The sequence below is a fragment of the Polyodon spathula genome, chromosome 4, assembly GCF_017654505.1.
Source record: "Polyodon spathula isolate WHYD16114869_AA chromosome 4, ASM1765450v1, whole genome shotgun sequence".
NCBI lineage: Eukaryota > Metazoa > Chordata > Actinopteri > Acipenseriformes > Polyodontidae > Polyodon > Polyodon spathula.
The window spans coordinates 48,007,491-48,029,990 of NC_054537.1; the positions used below are offsets into that span (position 1 = coordinate 48,007,491).

The window sequence follows — 22,500 nt, forward strand, 5'->3', positions numbered from 1 at the left end:
TAAGATTTTTATGCACCCTGCACTGTTAGCGGTGCCGTGTGCAAAAACACAAACTAAAGTCAACCTCCGGAAACAAGAGAAACAGCATACTGGTCAGACAGAACAAAGCATCTAATAAGCTGTCGCAGTAAACAAATAATATAAAATTGATTTGGACCACACACTTACTTTTAAGATACCCAGAAATCTCAGGATGCTGTGCTGTTCTCAGTAGTGTACTGAAATGAAGATAAGGTTGTAAATAAGTAATGAATTATATTTCCAAGGCAAGACACGCGATGCTTCCCAGGTGCGGCTCCCTTAGCTAGCTGCTTATAGAGGGAGGAACCACGTGACGTTTTCTAATTTTTTTTTTTTGTACCATGTTCGTTATTATTATTGTATTGTTAATAATGTAACATTTTATTTTCTGGGATTCATATAATATATATATATATATATATATATATATATATATATATATATATATATATATATATATATATATATACTAAGTTAATACTCATTCTAAGAAACGTACTTTAAATTTTAAAATTTTATTATTATTATTAAATAAAAAATAATAAATAAAAAAAAAAAAAAACGTTTTATAGTCAACATATAATGTGAGATGTGTGATGTGTGTAGAGTGCAGATTTGTATCTTTGTGGGAGCTGTGCAGTTAATTGCTGACGTTTTTTTTTTTTTTTCTTCTGTTGATCACAAGTGAAGCATAAATGTGGGGAAAATTGGGTGATTTTTTTAAATATTCACATGCCTTCCAGCAAACGTACTGTAGCCACCAGAGATGTAATTTTTGTTACAGCTCATGATATTGTACTTTTGGTTGAGATTAGGATCCTGTGCATACTGTTAGTTTGTGTATATACTGTAGCATCACGTGAAAATAAAAGCAGGCTCGCACACATGGAGTTTTCTGGCATCGAATCCATGGTTTATTAACAAAGACTAAAACTGAGGACCACTTGTCACCCAAAATAATAAAATAAACTAAATATGTAAATCTACCGTTACCCTCTATTCACTATCTCTAATCCTTTTTTTTTTTTTGGCTCCACTCTCGTCTCTGCTCCCAACTTTTGCTCCCCCGCACCATAATCCCCCCCCCCCTTATATTCCTGCCCCCTGCCAGTATCCACTAACCCTGGGGCCGACAAAGTCCAAAAACGACCCAGGTTTCCGCATAAGGGTCCGTACTCACTTACCTGCATCCCCTTTGTATTGCCAAACTCCGCCCCGTGATCAGCACAGTGCCACAAAGTTGTTTAGCAGTCCCACAGCTACGCCCTTTCACCAAGATGACAGATTTCCGGTTCTGTCCTACCATCAAGTTGGCCCATCCCGGTGGTCAGGAGGTAGATTTGCAGCTCAGTTTCCTTCTCTCCCATTCACAGTCCTTTTTTGGTGGTGCAGCTTTCACAGCACTGGCAGAAATCCCCCACATCTTGCCTGCGCAGCCCCCCATAGAACCTTTGCCACCTTCTCTCCCTTAGGCCCAGGCTCGGACAGGACGGCGCCGATCCCCTCATTGCTGGTGTCGGTGTCCAGGAGGAACAGCAGGCTGGGGTTGGTTGGGGATAGTACTAAGGACTGGGTCAGGGCATCCGGGAGTGTGTCAAAGGCAGCCTGTCGCTCCTCTGTTCAGGCGAAGGATTCCCACTTCCGCAGGAGCTGGTGTAGCGGTGCTGTTGATAGGAGGCGAAGCCCAGAAACCCATGCAGCTGTTTCTGGTCGGAGGGCATGAGCCATTTCTTGACTGCAGTCACCCTGTATCAGGTTCTGTGCTGATCTCTGATTCAGTAGCACAGAAAGGTGACCTTTCACTGCATGAACCGACACTTCTCTGGGTGGAGCTTCAGCCCAGCTGCAACCACGCCTTCCAGCACACACATGAGGGCGTCCAGGGCAGACTGGAAGGAGGCTCAATGCACCAGGAGGTCATCTATGTAGATTAGACACTCGTCGGGAGGGACATCGACCAGGGCTTTCTCCATCAACCGCTTAAGGGGGCAGAAGAATTGAGTCCGAATGGCATGACCCGAACCTGCCAGAGCCCCCTGCTGGTGGAAAATGTAGTTTTCGGCTGTGCGTCAAGTGCCAGGTCTACCTGCCAGTAACCAATCTTGAGAGTTCAGCTGCCTGTAGTAAACACAGAACCTTCACTCTCCATTTTTCTTGGACACCATCACCACTGACAATGTCCAGGGGCTATCCGATGGCTCAGTCAGACCCGCTTAACTGAACGTTTCCTTAGCTTCTCTGCAGCCTCCTGGCGTGCCAATGGCAGGTGACAGGAACGCAACTTGATAGGTGTGGTCTCCCACCTATCCATGCGATGCTGCACCAGGTGTGTCTGTCTAGCTCCCTTACAGCTGCAGTGCCGGACAGTGGTCACTGCTGCATGAGTTACATCCCCTTGCTGGCTTGGCTTCTGCTGGGTGGAGGAAACTGACTAGGACCGGCTTGGGGGCCAGTGGGGGGGGGGGGGCCAGGGGGGGGGGGGGGGGGGGGGGGGGGGGGGGGGGGGGGGCTGCATTGCATTTCCCCCGGGACGGCTGCATGGCTGTCAGGTTTCGCTGAGGGTCCCATCACTGGTGGCTTGCGCTTGGCAATTGAAGAGGCCCCGATCCCGACCAGGCTGCCCCTGTAGGGTGGCTGGTTCGCCTGGGTGGGCCATGGTCAGAGCCAGGCCCCCTTGGCTCCCCCAGGCTGTGCTGTTGGGCTCCCCCAGCTGGTGGCGGCAGTGACAGCAGTGCTGGCAGGCAGTTGTGACATGGCCAGCTGCTTCTGCGGGAAGTGGAGCCCCACTCCCCCAGCTGTGCTGTTAGGTTCCCCCAACTAGCAGCGCAACCGGGTTGGTACAGGTAAATGGAGACCTGGTGGGGAACCCACACTGTCCGTCTTGCGCATCTTTTCCTTTCGGCTGAGATGGCTTGTTTCTGGGTGTTGGAGCAGAGGCAGTGGGACACTGGCGGTGCAAGTGGCCTGGTTAACCACAGTTCCAACACAGGCGTGTGGGGGATTGAGGTGTGTGGCGGAGCCTGTGTTGATGTGGCCCTGATGAAGGTTAACATCTCGGAGCCAGGGAAGGGCTGACTAGCCTCGGTCTCCTCACCGGCTTGGGCAAGGCGCACTTGGGGACGGGGTCCTGCGATTCCCTCCTCGACCATCACACTCTTAGGCCAAGCGGAGAGCAGCTTGCAGGGTTGTGGTATCTTAAAGTGTTTCTGCAGCTCCCTAGGGTCCAGCACTTCAACAAATTGTAGGCATGCCTGTTCTTTCTGTTCAGCGTGGGAGGAGGACTTGTAGACCCGCCGGCTCTCCCTCTTGTGCTCCTTAGCCAAGCTGGCCAGGCCGCCTACCTTTCAGGTGCAGGTGTCGCCGCAATCGGAGCTTCAGGCCCTCGGGTTCCGATAAGCTGCCGAACCGTGGTAGCTCCCCAGGCAGTCAGGGAAGGTTCAGAAGGACAAGCTGCACATTATCCCTCAGTGCAGCTGTAAGCTGGCTGGCCTTCTTGCTGTCAGTCCAGCTGTGCAGCTGTGCTAGTGTATCTATCTTCACGTCATTAGGTCGTGCCTTCATTTCATTCCTCTCACAGCCTGCTTTCTTTAATTCAGTCCGTCCTTCAAGCAGTACTATCAGTTCGAACTGTACTTTCCTGACTTTCCTAAATATATATACTAATATTTAGCGAGATAAAATACTGTCATACCTATTCCGACCAAGCGCGGACAAATCGACCGATACGTATTACAATTAATGTTGCGGCATTATTTGTGTTTCTCAATCGGGACTTGCAGCTGTATTGACATTTGATTATATCAGTCTGCATTCCTGAAGTGAGCTGTCTGTTTGCATTTCTATTGTTTCAATGAGCCTCTGATAGGCCATTAATCAGCCTTGACAGCTCACAGCACCAGGCTGTCTGTCTGCACTGATTACTATGAGTCACAAGTTTTTCTAAGAAATTCAGTGTTACCTCAATGCACATTGCAAATGGATTGCTGAAGAAGCAGGACAGAAAAGAGTGTTTGGAATTACTGCAAATTTTACCAAACAAGAGTCTAATGCAGCAAAGATGGACAATGCGGTAAATGCACTGCATATTTTGAAAAGCACAGTATCTGTGTGATTTGTGCCAGCACTTAGACTTTGTAAACAATTGTAAATGAAGCCCATTCTGTTCAGATGTTTATTTATTCATGTAATTTTGATGATAGAATGTCTGTGTATAAATGCATACCCTGGTAGAAATCTTGGATCGTGTAAGATCTTGTAGAATCCTAACAGAATCCTCTAAAGCAGGGGTGTCAAAGTCATATAGACTTGGTGGCCATTTCTGTCAGCACCTTAGTTTGGAGGGCTATCTAATGATAAAAATGTCACAGCTGTATTAGCCTATTGTATTGTATGTACTGTACACTGCCATAAAATCATAAACTAACTAATAACTAGGAAGTATACTGTAACACATTTTCATGGTCTTGTTTTTCACACATAGTTATCCATAGTTAAGAAATAACTAGCATATACCTTTTAAAACTTCTGTCCTGTCACCTGGCAGTTCTTCTCACTCACTAGTTTTGAAATATCCGGTGAGATGTCCACAGCAGTGGCAACATGCAGTATTGCAGACAGATGCTCATCTGTGAACCTTGACCTGTGTTTCGATTTCAGGAGGTGTTTGTTAATGATGTTACGCAACATTGCCATCATACCATGCAACCGATCAGCTTCTGATGCTGATGCACCAATACTGGACTATCCCTTCACGTGTATAGCAAGTTTCAGAACTCTTCATTAAGTGGTTTTTCGACAAGTAGATGTTTAAAATCGGCCAAAATGTATACTAAAAGCTTTTAAGACACACATGAGGCCAAGGATGTATATTCTGCTAGGATGTACATTTGCAGACATAAGTACTGGCACCCCTGCCCTGGAATACCTTTTTTCAATAAATCATCTGTGGAAAGGTGGTGGGCAATTCACTGACACACATGGGAGACAGAAAGGTTATTTAAAAGCATTATTTTCAGCATGCAGAGGGCGCTTTTGTCCGTGGCCTGAATACTGCCAACAGTAAACAGGACCACGGGTTCACCAATTCAGGTAGATAGTCAAGTGCACATGCAAGTGCTAAAAATATTAATTCAAAACAGAAGGTACAAAGCAAAAGAGAAAACAAAACACTTTTAATCAAAAAATACAAAATACATTTGCTGCACTTTGCAACGTTTCCCCAACTGTCGCTAGCCGTAAGGCCCGGGTCTCCATCCTATACTATTTTGTTCCCTCCACCTATACACGTTCGGGGTCTGCCCAGGGATTTCCCGATCTCTATAATCTTATTCTTTTCTTTTGTTTGTGTCTTTCTTTTTCTCTGTTCATCCACTGCTGTTTCTAGCAGTGCTTCCGCTGGCTCCTGAGGGAACACAGAACGTAATCTTTATAGGGCCATGTGACAAAGTGGTGGGTAAGGGGAACAGGTGTAGCGGTGATGCGGTGCAGGAGTGATGAACAGACAACAGTGATTCAGTGAACAAGTGTTTATTTGTGCTGTTTCCAGGTCTGGCGACCATCAAATAATAAGTCCCCGGCAGTACACAACAATGTGTAAAGCGCGGGGATGGTGAAGAACACAGTACAGTCTCAAACACAAACAAAGGCACTGTCACCAGTCCTGGGTGATATTCAAACATGCAGGTGCTCTGTGCAGTGGTGCTCCGGATAGTGCTTTACGTGGCGACAGCTCCGGAGGTGTGCGTTAACTGTCTAGTGGTGCGAAAAAGACAGACAATTATAAACAAACAAAGACAACACACAACACGTAATACACTCTGAGAGCTCCTCTCTCAGTCCTTCTCTCCTCACGTTACCCAAACAAAGTAAAAGATCAGCGTTACCCTGGCCCCTATATGTAATCCCGTGTGAAATCTAGGTAAACGGTTGCAGCTGCCTTATTACTTGCAGCTGCCTCTCGTTTACCTTTCAAATCAATACGCTTCCATCCAGGCTGACCCACTTCCCTGACCCGGAAACGAACTGTCAGGCCAGCCCTTCCGGATACTTCTCCTTTCGTTCTTTAGCGCCCTCACAGGTCGGGAGGAAGATTCATCACCAGAACTCAAATTTCTGTCACAGGCCAGCAATTCCCCCAAGGCCCACTTCTCAGACACTCAGAGAGAGGGAAAGCCACACACCCTCTCTCCCACCTCTCCGTGTCACTGCCATGCTGGACAGGCGGATCAATGAGACTGCTGCCCCCATCTGCAGTACCACGCATGTGCCAGTCAGTACAGGTCTCCCCTGTTACATCATCCTGTTTCCAATCTATTGTCCAATCCTTCACTAGCAACCCCCATAAGCTATTCGCTACCTTCTCCTCCCTCGTCTGACGACTTAGGCTGTTTCTTCTCTAAAATATCTGATATCTGCAAACTCTTTAACACCACACCCTCACCCTCACCCCCTCCCGCTCCAACCCCAACCCCATCTGTGTCCCCTACTAACTCTCCCTCTTTTCCTTCTTTCCCCTCTCAGACTGAACTCTTCTCCCTACTCCAGGGCCACAAACCCACCACGTGTGCCCTGGACCCCCTCCCCTTTCCAGTCTAACCACTCTGCTCGACCCTATCAAATTTTATTTCCACTCTGCTCACTCCACTGGAACTGCTGTCCTGTCTGTCACCTCTGCTGCCTTTGACTCTGTGGATCACTCTATTCTCCTATCCTCTCTCGCTTACCTGGGAATCTCTTGCACTGCTCTGGCAGCTGCACTGTTGAGGTCCAGGACATCACTCTTCTTTCTTTCATTAGCAAACTTAGACAGGATGCATGTTTTGGAGTCATCAAAATGTGAATCACTTTTAGCACAAACCAATAAAAAGTCCTTTGAAGAGCCAGCTGTTTCCAATGAATCACTGGCAGGTCCCTCACTTTCCACATGATGACTTTCATTCTCCACATAGTCTTCTTCACTCTCCACAAGGTCTTCCCCTTTCTTGGCATGATGACTCTCATTCTCCACAATCTTCTCCACTCTCCACATAGTCTTTTTCACTCTCCACAGGGTCTCCCTTTTTCCAAAATGTCATTGTAATCTAGATCACTTGACATATTTAAGTATTTTAGTTGTGGCTATGGCCTGTTTTCTTTTCAGCAACATTTAAGTGTGGGTTGATAGGTCACTGTAAATAAGCACAGCTGTGTCCTATTTTATTTTTTATATTAATTTCCTGAATATTGAATTGTTCAGAGTGACACAGACAGTTTTTATATTGTTTATGTTCATGAAATTTAGATTGTGATTGGGTGACATATGACTATTCAATCTGCATGTCAAGTGAACTTACATTTATTTCAAACAGGGGTAGTTGAAATATACAACTGTTCAAGAGCTGAAAACAAGCAAAAAGGTGTAATTAAGCAAACTGTCAGTTCAATTAAGGGTCTAGTTAAGTAATTGAGAGCTCAGATGGAATGAAAACCAGCAGCCACAGGGGGTCCCCAGGATCGAGTTAGAGAAGCCCTGGACTACGTAATTTCTTCACAATGGCAAAACGCATTCCCTATAGTGAAAGACAGAAAAAAATTATGCTTGCTAAATGCCCTGGTAAGTGATATTTAAGGATTACTGCACTAGTTCCATGTTAAATACTTGAAAGCAGCAGGGGTAAATTAATCAAAGGTATCCTGATGGAAAATTGGTTGCTTAGGTGTTCTTTCCAAAACTATTTAAAAAACTTTATCATAAAGTATTTAATTTCCACTTGATTTTATTAATTTTTATTGCATCTCTAACTGCATTCACCACAAATAATATAAATTACTTTTAAGCATATAGACATTAGTTTCAAAATATTTCTTACAATATTACTCTGGTAATCAAAAGAATTCTAAGTTCTAAATTTCTAATTTGTGATAAGCAGTTGGGTCAAAGTTTTGATTTGATCCATGATTTTTTGCTTCCTTAATGACTTTCCATTGTGGTAGTACTATTTCAGTTATTACAGTAATCCTCTTCCCTTTCAATTTCAAGATGACCACCACTGACATTGGTATAGGATATTCCTGCCCTTCGGGTAGGTATTGCTGAGCTCTATACCAGAGCTACTGAAAGGCCCCTTCCTGTGATGACACACTTGGTCCCGCCTATCGAGGGAATAAAACCGTCATTCGCAGGAAGATCCTCCTCTTTTTCCCTCTCAAGATGGTAAGGTAAGACCTGTGTGTTTAGCTGAGTGTGGATAAGGAAAGAGCTTATCCAGTCGAATTGAGTCTTGTTGTATTTCCCTTGCATTCGTGCTGAAAGGCAGCTTGCCACTTTCCTGGAATCAACGACTTAAAAGACCAAGTTCTTTCTGTCTTTCAGCGACCTCCTCTCTTACGTGGTAAGCCGCTCTTTTTTATATGTCTCTCGTCTGTGAGCGGCTGCCTGTGCAGTCATCTGCGAATGATTGTCTTTTCTTCTTGAGAGTACACGTGTCCTCCTCGGGGCTAGGCCTTGCCGTATCCCCGCTGTCGAGTAGACCCTGCCGGCTACACAGGCCCGCCACCTCAGTGAGTTGGGCCTTGTAAACAGTTCACTCTCTCTTTCTTTACGTTCTTCCTGAATACACGTGTCCTCCTCGGGGTTAGGCCTTGCCGTTTCCCTGCTGTCAAGTGACTTGTAGGCATATTGTGTAGCAGCCTCCCTTGTATTGCGGTACCACAGCGCATGCATAACCCGTGATACTATTATCTCGGAGCACAGGTGCTTAGTATAAGAGACACACGGTGCCCAGCGCCTCAGTGGTAGTGTACAACAACGCTGCACGGTAAGCAGTGCATTTTGTGCTCTTAGTACTCGGTGTGTGCGGTGCTTGGTTCGCACAGTCCACATGTGCACACGTGCTGATACCTCTGCCACTCTAGTGTGATTACGCATGGTACGCAGTTCATGTAGCGTACGGTACCTGATACACACACCGCTTGGGACGCACAGTGCAAACAGTGCACGTGGTGCACGTTGCACTAGTTGCGGAGGCAGTAGTCAACCTAAACAATGCTGCGCAGTACCCAGTGTTATAGGGTACTCGGCACAAGGTGCGCAAGGTTAATACCTTGGCTGCAACACCAGTGGTTGTAAACACTACGCTGACACTTCCAGTGTTCGATGCAGTGTAGGCAGTGTCCTAGTACTGATGCGCAAGGCCAGGCCTATGTCGGGTTCTCATCTGTGCACGGCCTGCAACGTTAGCATCCCGCAGGAGGACAAGCACACCATCTGCGTATGCTACTTGCGCGTGCCACATGCCACCATGGTCCCCGAGAGGAACGGGGCATGTATCATCTGTGAGGCCCTTCAACCCCGACAGAAGGGCCTCAGCGAGAGCCAATTAGAGAGAGCCAATAGAGAGAGCCAACAGGGCGAGCTCCACGTCCTCTATGGCCGGATCACCAGCAGGTTGGAGCGCACAAAATGACCTGTCCCAGGGACCCCTGTCAGGCTTTCCCGATACACAGGGCACCCGCAGTCACTCCCCATCTCCACAAGCGAGACTGATGAAGAGCTCCAAGCAGGCAAGAAACATTGTGGACCTCAAGGTCCAGATGACCCTGGTCCTGGAGCTCTTGGCTAGACAGGCGCCACAGACCCCTGCCCATGTCCCACAGCCCCAATCACCATACCCTCCCTCACCCATGGGAGTGCAGAAAGGGTGGGCAGGGTCGTCTCAGCTGGCACAGGAGGACACGCTGTCCATAGTGGCCTCGGGTGATGGGGCTTCTTTCTCCTTGGAGATGCAAGTGGCTGAGACCCTTGCCGAGGAAGAGCCTGGTTCTGAGAGTGTCTCAGAAGCCAATACCTTCCCGCTGTCCAGCTCCATTTTGGCACTCATGGAACGGCTTGCAGCTTTCCTGCAGGTCCCCTGGATGCCAGCGGCTGAACTAGCCGGTCTGTCTTCCGGACATAGGTGCTGGCTCCCCGCCCCCAGAGGTTACCGGCCTTCCTAGATTTTTTGGAGGAGGTATGCTCCTCCTGGAACCTCCCGGCCTCGGGACCCAGTGTGCTAAAGCACTAGAAGGCATGGATAAGCTTGGCCTGGCGGGATTCCCCCCAGTATACTCTACTATCGCAAACCCTTGGCCGGAGCCTGGCTAGCTTAGAGGTGGCTTGTAGACAGCTGTGGCTGTCTCTTGCCAAGGTTCCTGATGCGGATAAGGCCGCACTGCTTGACGCGCTTATATCCCCTGGTCATGCGTTTGGGCCAGCTGTGGAGGAGATTTTTCAAAGATCCCATCGATAACGCAAGGCGTCCCACCAGGCAGCTGCATTGCTTCCTCCCTGTGCCTCTGCATGGGGTAGGTCGAGCCACTGGCGAGCTCCCCAGACTCGAATTGTCACATGAACAGTCCCAGTCCCCACAGCTCCGCTGGGTGACCTAAGGCAATGCCTTCAGGGCACACCAGCAGGTAACCGGTAAGTCGTGGTCAGTCCACAAACCAGCGTCAGAGGAGTCGTTTTCAGGGCCAGCACCCTAAATACTCGCTCCAATCTGCCCATCCCCATCCTCGGCAGCCCGAGCAGGGCCCCTGAAGGTTGGAGGCCTCAGACCCCCTTTTCGGCACAACAGCTGACCCCTGGGTGCTTGCCACTGGGAAAAACGGCTATGCGCTTCAGTTTTGTTTGGGACCTCCTCCCTTTCGAGGCGTCACAAATACTTTTGTGGCAGACTCTCTGCAAGCCTCGGTACTCAGAAAGAAGTGGCTGCCTTGCTGTGCAAGCGAGCCATTTGTCTCGTAGACCCCATCTTTCACAGAGAGGGGTACTACTCGAGGTACTTTTTGGTACCCAAGAAGGACGGCTGTTTTTGCCCAATCTTGGATCTGATGGTCCTCAACGGGTTCTTAAAAGAAAGGAGGTTCCGAATGCTGACACACTGTTACCAGTGCAGTGCACCATGTACCTGGGGCTCTGGCTGGACTCCACTACGATGTGTGCATACGTGTCGGATGACAGGTTGCAGCTATACAGGAGTGCCTCTCCCTGTTTCAACAGGGATCGCAGGTCACCCTGAGATTGTGCAAAAACTGCTGGGTCTGATGGACGCAGCTATCTTGGCCATTCAACTGGGTCTACTTTGCATGCGCCTGCTGCAGGCATGGCTCAATGCATTTCACCTCAATGCCAAACGTGGCAGACACCGTCGGCTAACCGTGTCTTACGCATGCTCAGCAGCTCTATGCTGGTGGACGGTTCCCTCTCACCTACACAAAGGTGTGCAAATGGGAGTGTTACTAAACTGCAAAATAGTGACAACAGACGCCTCCAATCGGAGTTGGGAAGCGGTCGTGGAATGCCGAGGAGTCCGCCGATCCTCGTCCGAGCTAGGACCAGCCTGGCGACCTGTCCCTGGACGTGTATATTTGGTACGCCTCAACGTTCACCCACAGGGAGTCAGAGTAGTACATCTGAGGGTACACACTGATCTGATCTGGACGGACAGCACAACAGTTATGGCATATGTCAACCACCTGGGAGACCTACGGTCCCTGGGGTTGCATCGCATAGCTTTCAAGCTGCTGATATGGGCTCAGACAAATTTACTGTCCCTAAAGGCGATGCACATTCCCGGAGTGGTGAACTGGGTAGCGGACCTCTCCAGGAGAGGCCCGTATCTCTCCAGTAGAGGCCCGTATCCGTCAGAGTGGTGACTCCACTCTCAAACGGTGGAGCGCATTTGGGAACGGTTTGGGAAGGCGCAGGTCGATCTCTTCGCTTCAGCCGACACATTGCCCCTGTGGTACTCCCTCCACCGCTTAGGTGGTCCACTTGGCCTAGACGCCCTAGCACACGAATGGCCCAAAGCATTTTTGTACGCTTTCCTTCCTATACCGCTGCTCAGGGCTTTTCTCAAAAAAGTCAGTTTAAAGAAAGCATCAGTTCTCCTAGTGGCCCCCAAGTGGCCCAGGAGAATGTGGTTTTTGACCCTGTGTCAGCTGTTGCATGGGTAGCCCTGGGAGATTCCTCTTCGTTTGGCTTGCCTCAGCCTGGTGAAAGGCTCCATTTGGTACCCGGAACCAGCCAGGTTATGGGTCTGGCCCCTAAAAGGGACTGCTGGATAGCCCTACACTTGGTTGTGGAAACGATGCGGAGCACTACGGCAGACTCCACTAGATCTCTGTATACCTGCAAGTGGAAGTATTTTCAAACTTGGTTTCAGGCTGGGAACCATGACCCCATTATTTGCCCTATGCTAGAACTGCTCAATGCTGGAAGATTGTCTTCCACCTTGAAGGTGTATTTAGCGGCTATCTCTGCTTGCCATGCCCTCGTATATTCTATATCTCCAGGTGCGCATTTTTTGGCAAACCATTTCCTTGAAGGCGCACGATGATTATGCCCTCCTGGGAGGACTGTTCTCCCCAAATGAAACCTTAATATTGTACTAGAGCCTCTCACGAAGGCCCCATTTGAGCCCTTACGCTCCATAGGGCTGAAGTTTCTGTCTATGTAGACAGCCTTCCTCTTGGCTATCACCTCCACTAAGTGGATCATTGAGCTGCATGCGCTGTCTGTACACAGCTCCTGCATGCGTATTGGGAAGATGACAGTAGGGTGTCACTGCGCACCAACCCCACTTTCCTCCCCAATGTAATTACAGCCTTCCACATCAACCAATCTGTGGAACTGGAGTATTTTCATCCCCCTCCGTTTACTTCTACGAAGGATGAGAGATTGAATTTCCTCTGCCCAGTATGGGTATTGAGATGCTACGTGCATAGGACAAGAGCTCTGCATCAATCTGACCATTGTCTGTCACGGAACACGAACCCTAGGACAGCCCCTCTCTAAGCAGCGTCTGTCACACTGGATTGTGGACACAATCTCAACTGCGTATGATGGTGCTGGCTTACCTCCACCTGGTAGGTTAGCCGCACACTCCACTAGAGGTTTGGCTACATCTTAGGCCCTTTTCAAAGGTGCCTTGATGTCCGACATTTGTATTGTGGCTAGCTGGGCTACGCCGTATACTTTCTCCAGGTTCTACCGCATTAATGTGGTAGACCCTGCCTTGCCTTCTGTAGGCATAAAGGTCCTTGAGGGTATAAGTTCTCATCGCTAACCTCTGGGTTAGTCAGTGTTGTGCGTCCCTCATGTACTGCTGTTCCATCTCCCTCGTAATGGCTTTGGTATACGTTATCCCATACCAATGTCAGTGGTGGTCATCATCAAATTGAAAGGGAACGTTAGGTTACTTACCGTAACCCTGGTTCCCTGAAAGAGAAGAAGACCATTGAAAGGATTGAAAGTAACTCCTTGAGGTAATTTTGTCTTGTAGATAATCTATATCATATATATATATATATATATATATATATATATATATATATATATATATATATATATATATATATATATATATATATATATATATGACATTTCTTTTTTTGTATTCACTTTGCAATAGGAAGCAGGGAGGCATGCCAGGAGGAATTAAAAAACTGATAAAGAAATAAAACAATAAAATTGTTTTTGCAGTTTTAGAAAGCTAACTATAATATACAAAGTTATACCTTAGTTGGTTTTTTTAACAAAGTTACAACATTGAATCTTTTTACTACAATAATCCTCACATATTGTTAGGATTAACCCAATACTACTCAGCAAGAAAAATGCCCTTTTTGTAGAATGGTCAACCATTCCAGTTGTTCTGGTCACCTCGCTATAAAAAAGATATTGCTGCTCTAGAAAGAGTGCAAAGAAGAGCGACCAGAATTATTCCGGGCTTAAAAGACATGTCATATGCAGACAGGCTAAAAGAATTGAATCTGTTCAGTCTTGAACAAAGAAGACTACGTGGCGACCTAATTCAAGCATTCAAAATTCTAAAAGGTATTGACAGTGTCGACGCAAGGGACTTTTTCAGCCTGAAAAAAGAAACAAGGACCAGGGGTCACAAATGGAGTTTAGAAAAAGGGGCATTCAGAACAGAAAATAGGAGACACTTTTTTACACAGAGAATTGTGAGGGTCTGGAATCAACTCCCCAGTAATGTTGTTGAAGCTGACACCCTGGGATCCTTCAAGAAGCTGCTTATGAGATTTTGGGATCAATAAGCTACTCAACCAAAACGAGCAAGATGGGCCGAATGGCCTCCTCTCGTTTGTAAACTTTCTTATGTTCTTATGTTCTTATGTTCTTATATTTTTAATTTTATGTTGAGAAACTCTTATTTAGAGAGATCTTGGCAATTTAGTGTTTTTAGGGGAATAAACTCAGAACAGTATTTTTATTTGTTTTCGTTTTCTTTCATATCTTTAGATGTCTGTAACTGCAAATAATGATGAGGAAATTGAGGTAAATCTGGATAATGACCCTTATCTTATATAAGTTAGTAACAGTATGGTAAGTTAAATGTAAAATATTTAAGAACGTGGAATTTACTACCATAAAACGGCTAACATTAACACTTTGATTAGAGGGGCTCTAATAACCAATGTCCTGTCTATATATGAAGCCCTTATTAAGATAAATTTTGAAGGTAAATAACAGACTCCATCCTACTCATTACTATTTTATTTCCGATTTGGCACCCTTATCCAGGGTGATTTTTACATTTGTTATGAGATATCACATTATTTTTACATACAATTATCCATTTGTCAGTTGGTTTTTTTTACTGGAGCAATCTAGGTAAAGTACCTTGCCCAAGGGTACAACAGCAGTGTTCCCCCACATGGGATTGAACCCACGACCCTCCAGAGCAGTACCTAACAGTCAGCCATCTCCGTATGAATTTTCTTTCAGCTAGTTAAAAATGTGACTGTTCTTAAAAATAAGAGTCATGAGCTGATCCTCGATACTTTGCTATGACGTTTGTAATTGTTACATTTGAATCACAGACCATCTGCACTTTCATATAATCGGTGTGTATCCTATTTTTATATACATGGTCAGAATGAGCTGGCAGTATTAGCAGCACGAGTGTAGTCTATTAGTCCCACTACATTGTATGTCAAACCTGCTTTTAGGGAAAAATAGGTATTTATGCGTTTGTCTCACAAGAACATTAAGCACACCTTGACTTAGTAACACATGAGAAAATGCTGAGATGCTGGCAGCTGCTGCCACAGTCCCATCAAAAGAGCCGGAGGCAAGAAAATGCAGGGTTTCAAGTTTTGATGATTGTTGAAAACATGCTTTCAAGAGTTCTTGACTAATTGCATAATTGCTAGTATTGCAACTGGCAGCAGCTACAGTGCATCTCATTTTATTATTTGATAAACCTCATTTGCACAATCTCCACCATATTTTTGCGATTTTTTACAAGAATGCCTAGAATTAAATATTTATCAAGAGCTTAACCGCAAAGACAGATTACCTCCTCAAAGGATTTATTTATTTTTTTGAATCACTAATAAATTAGCGTCACTTTATTTTCTGTTAATTTAATATTAAACCGCCCATAACATGCAATTACTCTCCCAATCAAATCAGTAACGTTGATCAGCTGTTCTTTACATCTTTACATGAACAGATGATCAGCTTTACTTGTTTGCTGCTCATAGTAATTCAGCAACAGTATTCATTTTAGCAAATATATAGGAGCCAATTTACGCATTCACTTCATTCAGTTTAGGGGCAATTTTTAAATCCTGCTCTGTCTCAAAGTGTCCTGGGATTGAGGAGCCTGTTGGCAACCCTAGACACAAGTCGACACCGGCAGTAAAGCTGAAAGTATGACCAACAGCTACGATAACTTTGCTGCGTCAAAAAGTCTGCAAACTCAGGGGTGCTCAATCCTTCTGGTGCACCCATAGAAGTGTCTGCAGCTGACAAAGGCTTTTGTCTGTGAGAGAAGTACAAACCAGCCTTTAGAGTCCCTGGTACAAATCTTTGACAGGAGTCTCAATAAGATTTACATAGGGCTGGAGCGTGGCATTATGGGACTGTGTAAATGCACTTTCCACCATTCCAGCTAGAGAAAGGGACTGTTTCTTTTCTTGTTATAAACTTGTTATCTCTGGGTTATTGTTTCTCCGTGTGTGTTCTATCGTCCTGTCCTGTCTGGGGTTAATGTGATGAGCCACCATCATGGGTGAGTGAGTCACTGAATGTGAGTCCCCATATCCCCCCCCCCCCCCCCCCTGGTGAGTTGAGCTCTTTGATCTGTCTGTTGCTTCTTGTTTAGATGAAGAGCTGTGATTGATTGATTGATTGATTGATTGACTACTGTTTGTGTTTATGATGACTGTTAACCACCCTAGGATCTGACAATATGACCTTATTTAGGATCCTGCAAGATTTGGTACAATAACCATCACAACTATATATAAGATCCTACAGGATCATCTACAAGATCCTGTAGGATCCTGTCCAAGATTGTGCATAATCCTATAGGATTCTACACAAGATCCTGCCCAAGCTCTTGTACAACATCCTGTAGGATCCTGTCCAAGAGTTCTATTAAGGTAGCTTCAGTTTGTTATGTAGACAAAATAAACCTATTTATTAAAAAAAAAAAAAAATGTTGACACTTATTTACATTGTTTCAGTTGTACAGTTTTGTATGTATATGGTATACCTGTATATGCACAAATTTATTTTAAAATATTTGTTTATTTAAATTTGTACAATATTTTGAAGATGGGCGTTATGTAATATATCTGTATATAAACATATTTCTGTTCAAATATCTGTTTATTTTCAATGTTTCTGTTGTGTAGATGGTTTAAACGATGTTTCTGAACAAAACTATGACTTATATTCAATTGTGTGTCCTTTCATTAAAATATTTGTTGTTTGTAATATGCCGGTCAAATTGACCGTCATGGTTGTTCTAGGTATTCCTATAAATGCGGTCATTCTAGTGTTAATATAGACAAAAATTGAAAATTATTGTCAGCCGTGGTCCACGCCAAAATAATAAAATAAACAAATTATGTAAATCTACCGTTACCCTGTTACTCTATTCACTCTCTGTGGCAGGGTAGCATCACTTGCAAGCCGTGTTACGATCAGGGAGAGAGACCAGGGAGTCAGGAGTGCAGGTTGGCAACCGGGTGGGTGCAACAGCTGGCAGAGGTGCGAGCACCAGCGACCATGGAGTGACATTTGGGCCACAAGGGGAAGCAAAGCAGGAGACCAGGCGACTGTCTGGTGGTGCAGTGACCCGGGATCTAGGCCCAGCGACCAAAGGTCCGGACACAAATTCTGGGTGAAGGGCTCTGACCACTCATCACCAGGTCGTGACATAGGGGTGGTGGTCAGGGCTGTGGTCCCCTCGCCTCATTCTTTGGCTGAGGTGGTTCTGGGTCTTCTGTAAGGGATGCCCAGGGATGACATTTTTGTTTTGTCACGTTCATACTTCTATGTATCTCCATAGATCAAAATGTTAGGGACTTTGCTATCTTCTTCTTTGCATTTTCCCACTGATGTGGGGTCTGCTTGTTTGCACAGATTTCTCCACTTCTTACAGTCTGCGGTGTCTCGGCAGGTGACTTTTGCGAGGCACATGTCACCTTTCAGCCGATCCAGCCAGCGCCTAAATGGTTGTCCATGGGGCCGGTGGCCTTACACATTCAATCAAGGGCGGTCTTTGCCATTGATGTGTCATTGCTGCGGAGCACGTGTCCATACCATCGCAGGCGTGATTCCCTCATTTTCTCAGTGATTGGGGCAATTTTGAGTGTTTTTCACGCCTCTTCATTCATGACATGGTCTAGTCTTGTCAAGCCGAGGGTCCATCGCAGCATCTTCATTTCCATCGTATGGAGTGCTTGTTCATATTTCTTTGTTGTTGGCCAGCATTCAGTTCCGTATAGGGCTACTGGTCTGACCACTGAGCGGTAGGCTTTGGATTTTAGGCGCAAAGGGATCTTCTTGTCGCACAGTAGTCCAGTGACCTGCCGCCATTTCATCCAAGCGGTGCTGACTCGCGTCTTGGCGTCTTGGAGGGTAGTGTAGTCGGAGTTGACACATGAGCCTAGGTACTTGAACTGGGTCACTTTGTTCAGTTGGACCCCACCAGCTGTGATTGTGCCATCGGTTTGATCACCACATTCCAGGTGCTCCATCTTCTTAATGCTCAGTTTCATCTCGAATCGTTCACAGCGCGTCTTCCACTCCTGTACTTGCTGTTCGAGGCCGTGTCGCGTTTCACTTGCTATCATAATATCGTCGGCATACAATAGCATCCATGGATGTCTTGTTTGGATATCTTTGGTCACCGTATCCATGCAAAGTATGAAGAGCAGAGGAGACAAGGCTGAGCCTTGGTGGACGCCAACATTGAAGATGTCTGAGGTTCCAGCTGCGCAATGTACTTAGCTAGTGGCCTTTTGGTACAGGAGCTTTGTCCAGCTGACATAGGCTTCGGGGACATGGTGCTGTCGCAGCGCCAGCCAGCTGAGATCTTGTGGTACCCTGTCGAATGCCTTTTTCAGGACGAGAAATGACATGTGGATCATTTTCCTCTTCTCATGGTGCCTTTCCATCAGTAGGCGAGCTGCGTGTATGGCGTCTGTTGTTCCGCAGTTTTTCACAAAGCCACATTGGTTTGGCAAGATATCGACGATGGTTCTTAGTCATGCGTCCAGCACACGCTCGAAAATCTTCATTGTATGGCACAGCAGCTGGATCTGCCTGTAATTGGAGCAGTCATTAACGTTGCCTTTGCCTTTCCAAATTGGCACTGTGATGCTGGTTTGCCACATTTCCGGGGGTGCCTTTTCCTTGATCTTGTTGAAGAGGTCTGTGAGCCATGCTGCTCCTTGTGCTTCAAGGAGCTTCTATACTTCGGCTGGGATGTCGTCTGGGCCAGTTGCTTTGCCACTTTTCATCTTGTTGATGGCGGTGTTTACTTCTGGGATTGTGATGGTGGGTACTGGGACGGAGATGGTATCGGCTGCCGGTAGTGGAGGATGCGGAAATTCCTCGTGACATATTTTCTTGAAGTATTCATAAGAACATAAGAACATAAGAAAGTTTACAAACGAGAGGAGGCCATTCGGCCCATCTTGCTCGTTTGGTTATTAGTAGCTTATTGATCCCAAAATCTCATCAAGCAGCTTCTTGAAGGATCCCAGGGTGTCAGCTTCAACAACATTACTGGGGAGTTAATTCCAGACCCTCACAATTCTCTGTGTAAAAAAGTGCCTCCTATTTTCTGTTCTGAATGCCCCTTTGTCTAAACTCCATTTGTGACCCCTGGTCCTTGTTTCTTTTTTCAGGCTGAAAAAGTCCCTTGGGTCGACACTGTCAATACCTTTTAGAATTTTGAATGCTTGAATTAGGTCGCCACGTAGTCTTCTTTGTTCAAGACTGAACAGATTCAATTCTTTTAGCCTGTCTGCATATGACATGCCTTTTAAGCCCGGAATAATTCTGGTCACTCTTCTTTGCACTCTTTCTAGAGCAGCAATATCTTTTTTATAGCGAGGTGACCAGCACTGAACACAATATTCAAGATGAGGTCTTACTAGTGCATTGTACAGTTTTAACATTACTTCCCTTGATTTAAATTAAACACTTTTCACAATGTATCCGAGCATCTTGTTAGCCTTTTTTATAGCTTCCCCACATTGTCTAGATGAAGACATTTCTGAGTCAACAAAAACTCCTAGGTCTTTTTCATAGATTCCTTCTCCAATTTCAGTATCTCCCATATGATATTTATAATGTACATTTTTATTTCCTGCGTGCAGTACCTTACACTTTTCTCCTTCCAGCGCCATGTCTTTTGGCTTCTGCAGCATCTGCCCATTGTCATCTTTGATGTTGATGACGTGTCCTAGGTCTTGTGTGGCGTGGTCGCATGTGCGGGCGATTTTGTAGATCTTGTTTGCCCCACCAGGCGTGTTCAGTTGGTCATAGAGGTCCTGGTAATGCGCCACCTTTGCAGTCGCCACGGTTCACTTTGCGGTGGATTTGAGTGCGCGGTATCGTACAAGATCGTCTGGGCATTTTGTCTTCCACCAGGTCTTGTAGACATCCTTTTTTGCCTTGGTTGCCTGCTGCACATCGTTGTTCCACCACCAGGTCTGTTTGTCGATAAAGTGCCGGTTTGGTTTTATGGTTCCCAGGGTGTTTGCGGCGCATGTCTTGACGCGTTCAGCCAGGTCGTTCCAATCTTCACTGACTGTTGATCTTGGATTGGGCACCAATAGTCCTAGTGCCGCCTTCACGACAGCTTGATGTTCTGGTAATTTTCACCATTTGATGCGTTCAATCATGGCAGTTAGTCGCGCCGGGGTTTGGACTAAGCGGACTTTGGCATCCAACACCAGTAGCCGATGTTGTGGGGCGATGCTGTCGTATGGGATCACTTCGGTGTCGGAGACCATTTTTAGTACTTTTTGTAAATATTAGAGACTAACAACTGAATTTTATTATTGTAAAAAAATCAACAAAACAAGATTTAAACAGCAGAAGTACATAAAGAGAAAGGAAAGTATGATATCCATGTTTATCCCAATTGAAATACTGGTGGGGCTGGGCAACAGTGTCTCCCTTTCAAATGTGCCACCTTTCATATAGGATGCCCTGCTGAAGACCCACTTGCAAGCCCTTATAGAGATGGGTTCCAGGACCATCCCCTCCAACACATACAGTCGTTCTGCCGCCAGGTTACCATCCACCTGATGGGGCAGGATGTGGTGGACGGCAATTTTGTCGTTCCCTTTGAGGGGAACAATTATGTAATTTTTTTTCTCCTCGGAGAAAGTGTGGTGCTACCACTGCAAGGAGCTGGGGCACCAGAAAAAGAGGTGCCACAAGCTCAAACAGAGCGCAAAGCCACCTCCACAAGCACCACATACCATCAGCGGCAACAAGTTTGTAGTCCTCTGAGGGGATTTCAACTGCACTCTGGAGGCCGCAGACAAGATGGGGCATGAACCCTACCCGCTCTTGTCAGCAGCTCTGAGGGAGCTGACCACTCAGCTCTCCCTGGTCGACATCTGGTGATGGCAACATTTGGAGGCCTCTGCCTTCACCTTCCCCAGGGTTAGGGAGGGGCAGGTGTCTCAGTCCCGAATCGACAGGTCCTACATCTCGTGGAACCATGCGCATTGCATTCGCTCCTCCAATCAAGCCGGAGTGGTTCACGGACCACAACCTGGTGGCCGTGATGGTAGCCATAATGCCAGCTAGGCACAATGCTGCCTACTGGCGCTTCAACAATGACTTGTTGGAGGATGAGTGCTTTGCTCAGTCTTTGCAGGACTTCTCGGCAGTCTGGGCATGGCAGACAATCTCACTTCCCCACATGGCGCCAGTGGTTGGATGTGGGGAAAGCGCAGATCAAGATCTGCCAGGATTTCATGAGGGGAGCGAGCAGCTGGAAAGGGAGCTACTTAAGCTGGAGAGCCACCTGGTTCTCAGGAACCAAGCCACACAGAGTGCGTACGAAGAGAGGAAGAGCAATTTGCAGGACCTGCAGCTCCAGCGGTCGCAGGTCTAGTTCATTCTTTCTGAGTATAAAAGGGTTAGGCATAGGATGATTGCTGTCATTACCAATAAGTCAATATGGCAAAAGTAAAGAACTATCTGATTATTTATTGTCATAAAGCTGGAGAAGGATACAAGAAGATTTCCAAGCATTTCAGTATCTCAATTTCAATTATTTTTTCTATTATCAGATGTACAAGACTCATGGTACAGTCACAATGCTTCATAGGTCTGGAAGAAAGAAGGCTCTTTCACCAAGAACAAGTAGGAGAATTGTGAGGAAAGTTAATAACAATCCGAGATTGACAGCCAAAGATATTCAAAGTGAATTAGCTGCAAGTCGGAATGGGGTTTCCATTTCAACCACAGGTCAGGTATTGCATGGTGAAGGTCTCAAAGATCGCAGCCAAGGAAAAAGCCACTCTTAGTGAAACGTCACAAAGGAAATCACTTAAAGTTTGCAAAACAACATTTGAATGATGGATATGAGTTCTGGTCAATGGTTTTTTGGAGTGATGAAACAAAAATAAAGCTATTTGGTCACACTGATAGTCATCATGTTTGTATAAAGTTTGGTGAGGCATACAAAGAAAAGAACACCATACCTTCTGTCAAGCATGGAGGTGGTAATATCCTTCTATGGGGCTGTGTTTCCTCTAACGGCACAGGAAATTTAGTTCCAATACATGGTAAAATGGATTCCACAGCATACCAAAAGATATTGGCCACTTATCTGAAACCCTCCGCTACAAAACTTGGTGTAAAGCGCAACTTGACGTTTCAACACAACAACGATACAAAGCACACATCAAAATCTATATCTGAATGGTTAAAGAAGAATAAAATCAAGGTTCTGGAATGGCCTAGTGAAAGTCTCGATCTAAGACCTATTCAGAATCTTTGGTATGAGTTGAAGAAGTCCTTGGAATTTGAATGAACTGGAACAATTGTTGAAGAATGGTCAAAAATCACTAAAGAATCATGCCAAAAGCTCATTGTCAAATATCCTAATTTAAAATAGGTTATTATTGCAAAAGGTGCCTCAATTAGCTATTCATTTAATTTTC

At 45.9% G+C, this 22,500-nt stretch overlaps 1 protein-coding gene and 1 pseudogene across 2 annotated transcripts in view; both read right to left on the minus strand.

The window, feature by feature from the left end:
• Nucleotides 1-312, minus strand: part of slc39a6 (solute carrier family 39 member 6) — a 71,139-nt gene extending 70,827 nt beyond the window's left edge. For both annotated transcript variants that reach the window (XM_041248033.1, XM_041248032.1), the window contains exon 1: nt 169-312. The gene's annotated coding sequence lies outside the window, so the exon portion shown is untranslated. The remainder of the gene's footprint in view (nt 1-168) is intronic.
• Nucleotides 313-17,353: 17,041 nt separating this feature from the next.
• LOC121313948 lies at nt 17,354-20,328 on the minus strand (annotated as a pseudogene).
• Nucleotides 20,329-22,500: the final 2,172 nt, after the last annotated feature.